This window comes from Macaca thibetana, chromosome 2 (assembly GCF_024542745.1).
Source record: "Macaca thibetana thibetana isolate TM-01 chromosome 2, ASM2454274v1, whole genome shotgun sequence".
NCBI classification, from domain to species: domain Eukaryota; kingdom Metazoa; phylum Chordata; class Mammalia; order Primates; family Cercopithecidae; genus Macaca; species Macaca thibetana.
In genome coordinates this window covers 108,249,217-108,260,038 of record NC_065579.1, presented here as the reverse complement: position 1 = coordinate 108,260,038, position 10,822 = coordinate 108,249,217, and the positions used below count along the sequence as shown (strand labels likewise).

Genomic DNA, 10,822 nt, shown 5'->3' with positions numbered 1-10,822 from the left:
GCCACCCTGACAGAGGGCGGGCCCGCTGGCCCCCTCCCAGGCTGGGGCAGGTCGCAGCGCCCTCGCCTGCCGGGACTCGGAGGAATGGGCCGAGTCCGAGCGCAGGCGGAGCACCGGCAGCCGCGGCGCGCGGCGGCCCCCGCGCACACGTGCGTGCAGTAAGCCAGGTGCCCCTGCTGCACCCGCCCTCGGGCTGCGCGCCCCCACGCAGGAGCCCAGCTAGCCTCGCCGCCCTGGGGCCGACCTGGTCGGAACGGCCGCGTGCCCCTTCCGGACAAGGAGAGCGCGCGGGGCCCCGGCGCCGCCGGTTAAAGTGCCGCGGGACAGGGGCCGGGCCGCGGCCACCCGCTCCTCCCGCTCTGGCCTCGACTGTCGGGCCCTCGGCCGAGTCGCCCCGGGTGAGTAGCCGCGGACGCGCCCCGACGACCCCACAGCAGCGCCGCCGGGCCGGGAGCCCGGAGAGGCCTGGGGGCCGGAGGTTTGGGGCCGGGCTGGACGCCGAGACCCGGGCCCGCTTTACACAATCGCCCCGCCCCGCGAAGCGAAATGGGTGGAACGCGGACTGCCGGAGCTCACTGACTCCTTTGAGGGAGCAAGTTCTTTCAGCTACGCGGTGTGAGAGCGGTAGGAGTGCCCGCTGCCCGACCCCAGGCTTTCTGGTAAAGGTCTGTTTCCACCAAGTGAGTTCGGACAGCAGCACCTGGGGCTCCCAAAGCGGAAGCCGTCAGCACTGGCGATTTGGAGCTGCGCTTCTCAAATTTCCCTGGCCCGGGATCTTTGAGCACCGCCTAAAATGAGATCCAGACGGCAGGTCCGGGTCAGGCCCGGGATCTGCATTTAACGAGCCTCCACCCACGCCCCCGTAATTCGTGGGTGGGTGGCCCAGGGACCATCCTTTGAGACACAGTGGTTTGGGGGAAAGTTCACAAAGATCAGCTGGGCTAACAGTGGAGCCACAGAGGCTGGAACTGCTGCTTCAGCCTCCTCGGTTTGCAAACGACAGGGTTGTGGTGACCAACTCAGGGCCATTTAAACTTGTAAGCAGAATTAGTTCCATTCTACAAATGAGAAGACGGAGTCCTAGAGAGGGGTATGGAACTTAGGGATGTGTTGTCAGCTGGTGAGAGGTTGTACTGAGTCAAGCAGCTGTTTTAGCTGAGGCCCTACTTGTGTGCCAGGCCTGGCCCCCCTGCCAGCTGGGTTAGGGCTTGCATGGACTGGGGATCAGCCAGAGGTTTGGGCTCTGGCATGCATACGTGTGGAGTTGGAGGTAGCATTTTCAGAGAATTGCTCCGGTTCCTGACCAAGGAACTCAGTTGAGGTTGTGGCCGCACCCCTGCCTGGGGCTGGGCCACCCTGAGCCCCTCATTCCACCTCTCTGAGTTGCTTTGGGCCCTGTGGCCCCTGAGAACATTTTCAGCTCTCATAGTCATCTTCCTGTTCAGCAAATACGTGCTGGGTGCAAAGGTGCACGACACATGGGTGCTGGCTGATGGGTACTCCTGGAGTGAGGATGAGTGCAGTGAGAAGTATTTTCAAGGACACAAGTGCCCGCCCTGCTGCGGAAGCTCAGCTGAAAACAGCCTGGTCTGCAAGCTCACGATTGTGAACTTTGGCCGGGCGCGGTGGCTCAAGCCTGTAATCCCAGCACTTTGGGAGGCCCAGACGGGCGGATCACGAGGTCAGGAGATCCAGACCATTCTGGCTAACACGGTGAAACCCCGTCTCTACTAAAAACTACAGAAAACTAGCCGGGCGAGGTGGCGGGCGCCTGTAGTCCCAGCTACTCGGGAGGCTGAGGTAGGAGAATGGCGTAAACCTGGGAGGCGGGGCTTGCAGTGAGCTGAGATCCGGCCACTGCACTCCAGCCTGGGCCACAGAGCGAGACTCCGTCTCAAAAAAAAAAAAAAAGATTGTGAACTTTGTCCCATGGTGCTGAGGAATAATGGTACAGGCTTAGATGGTCATCAATTTTCAGTTTTACAAAGGCCACCTGGGTGGCTCTGCAGGGCAAGTAGAGGGCTCGTCCCTCTGAGACAAAGGAGCAGGCAGCCGTTCACTAACATGCGTTCATTCCGTATCTGATTCTGTACTGTGGGCCAGGCTCTGGGCTGTGCTGGCTTTTCAGCTGTGTGCCAGGGCAGGCCCTGCTGTGGTGAGCTTGGTGTTGTTTGGCACACGGGCTTTGAGACAACCAGGGGTGCAGAGGTTAGGCCTGGAGACAGGGTTCGTCAGTCAGACTTTCTCAGGGGGCAGTGGAGAGGAGAGGAGGATAGAGCCCTGGGGAGGAGGGCTTGCCGGAGGAGGTGGGGAGGTCTAGGAGGGGCTGCAGCAGGAATGCCCAGTAGTGAGGGAGGAGCTTATGGGGTCAGATGGGGCAGAGAGACCAAGGGCACTGAGGCTGGTTGGTGGCAGTCACAGGTAGCCTTGGCAAGAGGAAAGGGGAGGTGGTTTTGTAAAAAGAGAAGGGCCGAGGTTCTTTCTCCAGGGGAAGAAGTGTCAGGTGAGGGTGGTCTGGAGGTGGCTGAGCTGTGAGTAAGAAGGAGGAGTACCCAGGCAGGGGCTGCCAGGCAGACCCAAGACAGCCCAAATGGCTTTCCTGCTGTCCTGGGTTCAGGATGACACTGCCCTGGCCTCCTGGGGCTTAGGGATGGGGTGAAACCTGGTTCAGTTCCATAGTTGGGGCTGTGGAGTGGAGGAGAGGGTGTGACAGGCCCTGCAGCCACAACTGGAGGTTGAGGTGGGCAAACAGGGTGTGTCTGCCTGTCCCCTGGGGGGGTTCCCCCGCCCCCTGCCCTGCTGGCTCAGAAGGCCATGCCTCAAGTAGTCCTGCATGAGAGGTCCCAGGTGGCCTGCTGGAAGGGAGACAATTTATTTGGGTGCCTAAGCCTGATAACTTTGTGGCTTTTTGAACTAGAGGCTCTGGCAAGTCACTGCTCTTCTCAGAGTAGTTTCCTTTTCTGTAAAATGGGGTGGTGATAGGAGCGATGAAGTGATTTGAGTCTATGAGAGAAGCGACCTTTGGAGATTTTCTGACCTTCTCCCTTCAGTCATAAATTCTGCTAGGTCTGGGTTTCTGAAAGAGTGACCAGACAGTGTGCCTTCTTGTGTGTGTGTGTGTGGGGGGAGGGGGGGGCGGGGAAGGGAGGCTTTCTAGGTGCTCATTAAATGCTTGAATGGATGAATAAATTAACACCTACCTTCCTCCAAGGCCAGTGCCTGTGACTGCCCACCCAGGGGAACTGGTTTGAACTTCCTCCTCTTGCTTCACAGGCAGAGCAAAGGTCAGGGCCTCTGCCAGAGCCTGGAAGATCACTGGGTCAAGTACCCATGGCCCTGACCCAGACCCTAGGGACAGGCTCTGTGCAGCCACGGTGTAGTGAGATGCCTGGCTTCCAGACCACCTGGTTCTGTGACTCATTCACCATCTGTTGGCCTTGAGTGAGGCTCTTGGTCTTTTGGAACCTCAGTTTCTCCATCTGTAACATGAGACTGACATCAGTTCTGCCTCCCCAGCAGGGCTGTTAGGAGACACAGAAGAAACAGCAAATAGGAAAGCAAGTTGAAGGATTTAAGAGTGCTGTGTAAATTGGCCGGGCGCGGTGGCTCAAGCCTGTAATCCCAGCACTTTGGGAGGCCGAGACGGGCGGATCACGAGGTCGGGAGATCGAGACCATCCTGGCTAACACGGTGAAACCCCGTCTCTACTAAAAAAATACAAAAAACTAGCCGGGCGAGGTGGCGGGCGCCTGTAGTCCCAGCTACTCGGGAGGCTGAGACAGGAGAATGGCGTGAACCCGGGAGGCGGAGCTTGCAGTGAGCTGAGATCCGGCCACTGCACTCCAGCCTGGGCGACAGAGCGAGACTCCGTCTCAAAAAAAAAAAAAAAAAAAAAAAAAAAAAAAAAAAAAAAAAGAGTGCTGTGTAAATTTAGGGGCAGGAGAGGCAGAACCAAAAAAAAAAAAAAAAAGGAAAATTCCCTAGGACCCAAGAATCACGGTAATCCCCAGATTCTGTCATTGTTATTCAGACCTTTGCTTCTTTGCCTGATCCATCCCTGGGAGAACAAGGCCATCAGGGTTGTTGACATGTCCCGCGGGTCCAGCTTCCACCCACACAGGTGGAATTTTCCACTTCATTCTTTTGCAAATATTAATCAAAGCCCTGGCTGGTCAACAGTGGATTCATTGTCTCGTGAAGAGTGAGCCGTTTCTGGCACATACTGGCTGTCTCCCAGGGACTCTGGTGGTGAGCCTGAGCTGGGAGAGGAGCTGTTAGGAGCACTCCTGGCATCGGTGCTCCCTCAACCCCATGTTCTGCTCCAGGTGGTTAAGCTTGGTCAACTTTAATGCCTGCTTTGAGGGAAAGACCCTGAAGCCACACGGAGGGCATGCACCCCACTGTTCCCAGCAGGGCTACCAAACCGCATTTTCTCTGCTGTAGTAGGAGGGGCTGACCCAGAAAAGCCCACAGACTCAGGCCAGGTGTTAACTCAGCTTTAATCCCACTCGTCCTGGTTCCTAGGAGAAACCCCTTGAAGTCACATCCATGTGTTCTGTTCATGGCTGTGGTCCCTATGCCTTGTCTCCTGGGTACTTGCATTGATTTTCACATTGTTGTTATCACACTGGGGTCTCAAAGAAAGCCTGGAATGCAGAGGAGGCAGGAACTGTTGTTCTCTCAAAGCTCCATCTGTAAACAGGGGTGATGAAGTTAGCCTCACAGGGCTGCAGGGAGGACCACCCTGTCAACCTACGTTGGGCCCTATGTTGGGCACATGCAACAGGATTGATGGTATATTTTTTGATCCATGATACTTGAATGTATTTGTTATTAATAATATTATTGGTCATAGATATAGCATCACATTCCACACTTTATGGAGGAAGAAACAAGATGAGTGAGGCTATGTAAGAAGAGGGAGGATGAAACTCAGGCCATGCTGTGAATATGATAAAATCACTAGGTGGTTTGGTTTTAGCTTTGTGCTTTGTTTTTCTTTTCTTTCCTTTTTTTTTTTTTTTTTTTGAGACAGAGTGTTGTTCTGTTGCCAAGGCCAGAGTGCAGTGGTGCAATCATAGCTCACTGGGTTCAAGCAATCCTCCTGCCTCAGCCTCCCAGGTAGCTGGGACTACAGGTGCACATCAGCACACCACCATGCCTGACTTTTTCTTTCTTTTTTTATTTTTATTTTTTAGAAATGGGGTCTTGCCATGTTACCGAGGCTGATATTGAACTTCTGGCCTCAAGCAATCCTCCTGCCTTGGCCTCCCAAAGTGCTAGGATTACAGGCATGAGCCACTGCACCTGGTCCTTTTAATTCTTTGAAATGTATTTTTAGCTCTTGGCCCTCAACAAAACCTATGAAATGAGTGGTTGCGTTTTCATTTCATAGATGAGGAAACTAAGGCCCGTGGATGCTAACCACGAGTGAGCAGAGTGGAGACTGCAACCTAAGGATCTTGACTACCAGCCACTTTCAATTCTCTTTCAATGTAGTAAAACTTGAACATGGAACACCAATGCATGAAACTGACACAGGTGACATTGCATATTCATGTGAGTTTAGTTTGTTTATTCATTCATTTATTTATTATTTATTTTTGAGACAGAGTTTCACTCCTGTCGCCCAGGCTGGAGTGCAATGGTGTGATCTCTGCTCACTGCAGCCGCTGCCTCCTGGGTTCAAGTGATTCTCCTGCCTCAGCCTCCTGAGTAGCTGGGATTACAGGAGCCAAACACCACGCCCGGCTAATTTTTGTATTTTCAGTAGAGACAGGGTTTCACCATGTTGGCCAGGCTGGTCTCGAACTCCTGACCTCAGGTGATCCGCCAGCCTCGGTCTCCCAAAGTGCTGGGATTACAGGCGTGAGCCACTGCACCCAGCCTGTGAGTTTATTTTATAACCTTATATTTGTGATTTGTGTGTGTGTGTGTATCATAGTTAGAACAGTGATACCATTTTCAGGAGCACACTAGAAACCTGGGGCCATGGGTGCAGGTTGATGTCTTACACTAGCCCCAGCTCCTGATTTATTTCAGTATTTTAGTGATAGAGTGATTTCCAGTTGATACAAAGAAGCAGTCAGTTTTTCAAACGCTCACCTTGCAATCTGAGGACCCTCTGCGGTTAAACCCATCCAGAAGTTTGAAGGGGAAACAGCAGTGGGCATGTATGTGAAAACTGGCTGGCTAACCATGGCTGGCCAAGGTGCTTTGACCAGCAGGGGCACCCAGCACACAACCTGGACCTTGCAGTGAGCTATGATCCTGCCACTGCACTCCAGCCTGGGCGACAGAGGTATCTGCTGGAAGTGGCTCTGCTTGTACTGGTGTGGAAGTGTGCCAATGAGCGCAGAAAATCAAACAGGCTTTGCAGCGCCTGTGATACGTTTGTAGGAAGCACTGGAGTCAGCACAGAAGATGGTGGGAAGAGAAGCTTTGTCCTGGTGTCTCTGGCCAACCTCCTAAGCTGATGGATTTGGGGTCTCCAGGGGATCCATGTCTGGTCCATAACAGTGCTTCTCAAACTCTCCATGGTGAAAGACTAGATGATTGTTTTTAAAATGTTAATCTTTCATGGGCCAATTTTTAAAATATGATGAAAATTGTTATAAGAAGATTGAAGATATATAAAAAGATAAGCCCGTTATCTGCTTATTAGACTTGACAGACATGAGGTTGCTGTGTCAAATGATAAAACTGTAAACGTTTCTATCCTCTGACTTTTGATTCTGTACTTATCTTTCTCAGACAATCACAAAGAGTGCGTAGGCCAGCCCTGGTCACAGAGTGCACCGTATCCTGTCACTTCTGCGTGTGAGGTGGGTATTTTTTAACTGAGATTTAAAAAAAAAAAAAAAAACGGGTTAAAAGTTTACTTGAAAAAGGAAGCTGGCAATGAGCATTTGCAGAACACCCCAAGCTTCTGGGGAATCGTTGGAAATCCCTCGCCGTCCACCAGGCCCTGTGCCACAGAAATGCTCCCACCTTTCTGCTTTTCCTCACTTCTCTAGTGGGATCTGAGATTTCAAACAAACAACTACAAAAATCCTTTTTATCATGGAAGATTTGAAACCTATATAAAATTAGCCAGAAGAGATGATGGAGACGGGAATTTTGTGTTCTCATCACATAACTTTGTTAGCATCACCTCGTGGGGGTCCTGTTTTGTATGTCCCACTAATCGCCGGGGTGACTGTAAGCCAAATCCTAGATAGCTTTTTTTTTTTTGAGACAAGGTCTTTCTCTGTCATCCAGGCTGGGGTACGGTGGCAGGATCATAGCTCATGTAACCTTGAACTCCTGGACTCAAGCAGTCCTCCCACCTCAGCCTTCTAACGAGCTGGGACTACAGGTGTGTGCCACCATGTCCAGCTAATAAAAATTTTTGTAGACATGGGGTTTCAAAATGTTGCCCAACCTGGTCTTGAACTCCTGGCCTCAAGCAATCCTCCCACCTCCACCTCTGCATCCCAAGGTGCTGAGATTAAGGGGTGTGAGCCACCACACCCAGCCTTAAATATTTATCTTTAGAAATAGTTAGAAATAGTTGAATTATTCTCTTCTGGTTATTTTGAAATGTATAATAGATTGTTAACTACAGTCACCATACTGACCTGTCAAATACTAGATCTCATTTCTTCTGTCTAACTGTAGATTAGATATTTCTTCTATCTAACTGTATATCTTCAACCCCCCATCCTCCCTTCCCTTCCTGAACTTTGATAACTACCCATCTACTCCCTGTCTTCATGAGATCCACTTTTTTAGCTCCCCCATTATGAGTGAGAATGTGGTTTTTGACTTTCTGTGCTTGGCAATAATATTTCATTTAACATCATGACCTCCAGCTCCATCCATGTTGCTGCAAATGACAAGAACTCATTCTTTTTGACAGTTGAATAGTTGTATATGGATCCTATTTTTTAAAAATCTATTTGTCCATTAATGGATACTTAGGTTGATTCTATGTCTTGGCTATTTGGGAATAGTGCTGCAGTAAACATGGGTGTGCAGATATCTCTTTGATATATTGACTTCATTTCTTCTATATACCCAGCCCAGTAGTGGGATTGTTGGATTATATGGTGTTTCTATTTTTAGTGTTTTGAGGCATCTCCATATTGTTTTTCATAGTGGCTGTACTAATTTACCTTCCCACAAACAATGTACAGAGGTTCCTGAAAGGGTGAGTTTAAACAACATAACCACAGAATCATAGTCACATCTGACAAACAATGATTTCTTGACATCCTCACATACGTACTCAGTGTTCAAATGACCAGGGTCCAGTGAAGAACAGTACATTCTCATGGTTGGACCTTGCTCCTCTCACAGCCTGTCGGCTTCCCTTTCTCTCTCTCATCTGTCTCTCCTTTATCCATTCTATACTTGGATTTATTGTTGAAGAACTGCGTGGGGTTTCCTTGCGCCTGGATTCTGCTGATGATGGACCTTTGCAAGTTGCTCTGACCTTTGCGTTTCCTGTGAGTTGGTGGATTGATCTAGAAGTGTGATCAGATTCAGGTTTGAACTTTTGGACAAGGATGTTTTGTAGGTGGTGTTGCATTCTCCCGTTCAGACCCCTGCCTGGACTGTATGGAGAAGTCGGTCTTTTAATTGCCTCCTGTGTGTGAAGTCACCTTGGTGAGTCCCAGCTGACCCTCACCCATATCTTTTTCTCCTTCTGCTGGTCCTGGCTCCCCCTTGTTCTGAGATCACCCTGGCTGCTCTGTGGAGAGCTGGTTCTGGGGTGGCCTGAGGAGGCAGCAGTAGTAGCAGGGACACTGCTAGGACGTTGTGGGGAGGGTCCCAGTGGAAGATGATGGGGCCTGATCCAGGTGGTGTCCAAGGGGTGGACAAAAATGGGCGGATTCTGCAGCACCAGCCTCATCCTTATGAGAGAAGCTACTACCGCCTAGGCCTCAGCTTCTGTGTCTGCTTTTCCTCCCCGGATAGTGCATTGTTATATACCAGTCACATGACAAGCGTTTATTGAGTGCCTACTGCGTACCTGGCTCTGGGGGCTTCCAGCTCTCCCCCACTGCTCTCTGTAAGTGAATGCACATGGTAGGAAGAACAGCTCTGTGGATGGGCTCTGCCAGGTGGGAGCTTGGTAACTCGTGGCTTCTGAAGCCTGCCCTGTGCCTGGCATGAGGAAGAGCCTTCAACTCCCCTGGAGAGGGAACAGCAGTTGTCTTTCTCTTGCTGCTATGTTACTGCATAAGAGCGGGGACACCAGTGCCTTCTGTCCCCTCGGCCTGCCTCTGGCTGTGCTCTGGCTTACCCACACCCACCTCCCCACTTTCACCCGAGGCCCTCTATGCCACAGATCCCACTCACCCAGGCACAGTGCAGCCCGGAGTGCAGGGAGTTCACATCTGGAGCGGAGTGGCCAGTCTTCCTCAGGGGCCAGCCTGAGGCACTGCATCCCCTCACCCCCTAGTCTATCAGGTGCTTGACTCTGGGAGGGGCCCCTAAGGGATTCGGGTCTCCCCAGTAGCGACCTCTGTTGCACCCTGCCTCCTACCCATGGCTGGGCGCCCGCAGCACCTGCATAGACTGGATCCACAGACACGCCTGCGAGGGAAAGAAATGGTAGGTGACCCCGAGGAGCCGTCCCTGGAGGTTGAGTGGCCTGGGCCCCCCACCCCTGTCTGGGGGTTAGAACTCCAGGTTTTCAATCTTACATTCTCTCTCTCTCTTTTTTTTTTTTTTTTTTTGAGACAGAGTCTCACTGTGTTGCCCAGGCTGGAGTGCAGTGATGTGATCTTGGCTCATGGCAACCTCTGCCTCCCAGGTTCAAGTGATTCTTTTGCCTTGGTCTTGAGTAGCTGAGACTACAAGGTGCGTGCCACCACGCCCGGCTAATTTTTGTATTTTTAGTAGAGATGGGATATCACCATGTTGACCAGGCTGGTCTTGAACTCCTGACCTTAGGTGATCTACCTGCCTCAGCCTCCTAAAGTGCTGGGATTACAGGTGTGAGCCACTGTGCCTGGCCTCCCACCTTACATACACTCTGCTTTTGGGACAGACCACCGTGAAGGTTTTAGAAAGTGGGGAAGCAGCTAGAGAGTGGAGGGGTGTGTGCAGAGGGCAGAGGCCTGGAATGTGGAGCACAAAGTTCCCAGGCTGAGGAAGCACCCACTGTGGGGCAGCAGAGGGGAGGCAGGAGGGCAGACTCACTTCGGAGGAGCCACAGGCATCGGAGGGGCCCGCAGAGGCCGGCGCCCATGCCTTATCAACAGGAAACCCCTGCCCTGGGTTACACGGTGAGGCCTGCAGAGCTCTGATGCGATGTCAGACTTCAGGGCTCCCCCTTGGGTTTTTTTGGCAGCCTGTAGCCTCAGCCCAGCCCCATCTGCCCCTCTTCACCAGGAGGATCCAGAGGGCAGGTGGGCTATGCCCGAGCAGCCAGGGCACAAGGCCAAGTGGTGTGGCCTCGTGCACACTGTCCAATATCATCTCCCAGGTAGCAGTTTCCAATTCAGTTGTTAATTGTGTATCAATATGTGGGAGAAGAAATTCCTGGGAAGATAAAGTTGACACTGAAGAAAATGCCTTTTTTTTTTTCCTTTTAGAGACAGGGTCTTGCTCTGTTGCCCATGCTGGAGTGCAGTGGAACAGTGCTAGCTCACTGCAGCCTTGAACTCCTGGGCTCAAGTGATTCTCCTGCCTCAGCCTCCTGAGTAGCTAGGACTACAGGTACACACCACTGTGCCTGGCTAATTAAAAAACAAGTTTTTTTTAGAAAAAATTTCTGGGTCTTGCTCTGTTGCCCAGGCTGGTCTTCAACTCCTCAACTGCATCAAGCAAT

The 10,822-nt window shown here is 51.8% G+C and overlaps 2 protein-coding genes across 5 annotated transcripts in view; both read left to right on the top strand.

Moving 5' to 3' along the window:
- Nucleotides 1-10,822, top strand: part of TKT (transketolase) — a 643,634-nt gene that overhangs the window by 26,545 nt on the left and 606,267 nt on the right. The gene's annotated exons all lie outside the window — the stretch shown is intronic.
- CHDH (choline dehydrogenase) overlaps nt 45-10,822 on the top strand; it is a 35,698-nt gene continuing 24,920 nt past the window's right edge. Inside the window, exons 1-3 of one of the 4 annotated variants that reach the window (XM_050781090.1) lie at nt 45-398; nt 5,396-5,559; nt 6,754-6,824. The gene's annotated coding sequence lies outside the window, so the exon portion shown is untranslated. Of the gene's footprint in view, nt 399-1,435; nt 1,801-5,395; nt 5,560-6,753; nt 6,825-10,822 lie in introns of those variants that run through there. The other 3 variants (XM_050781091.1, XM_050781089.1, XM_050781092.1) reach the window with 3 other exon arrangements.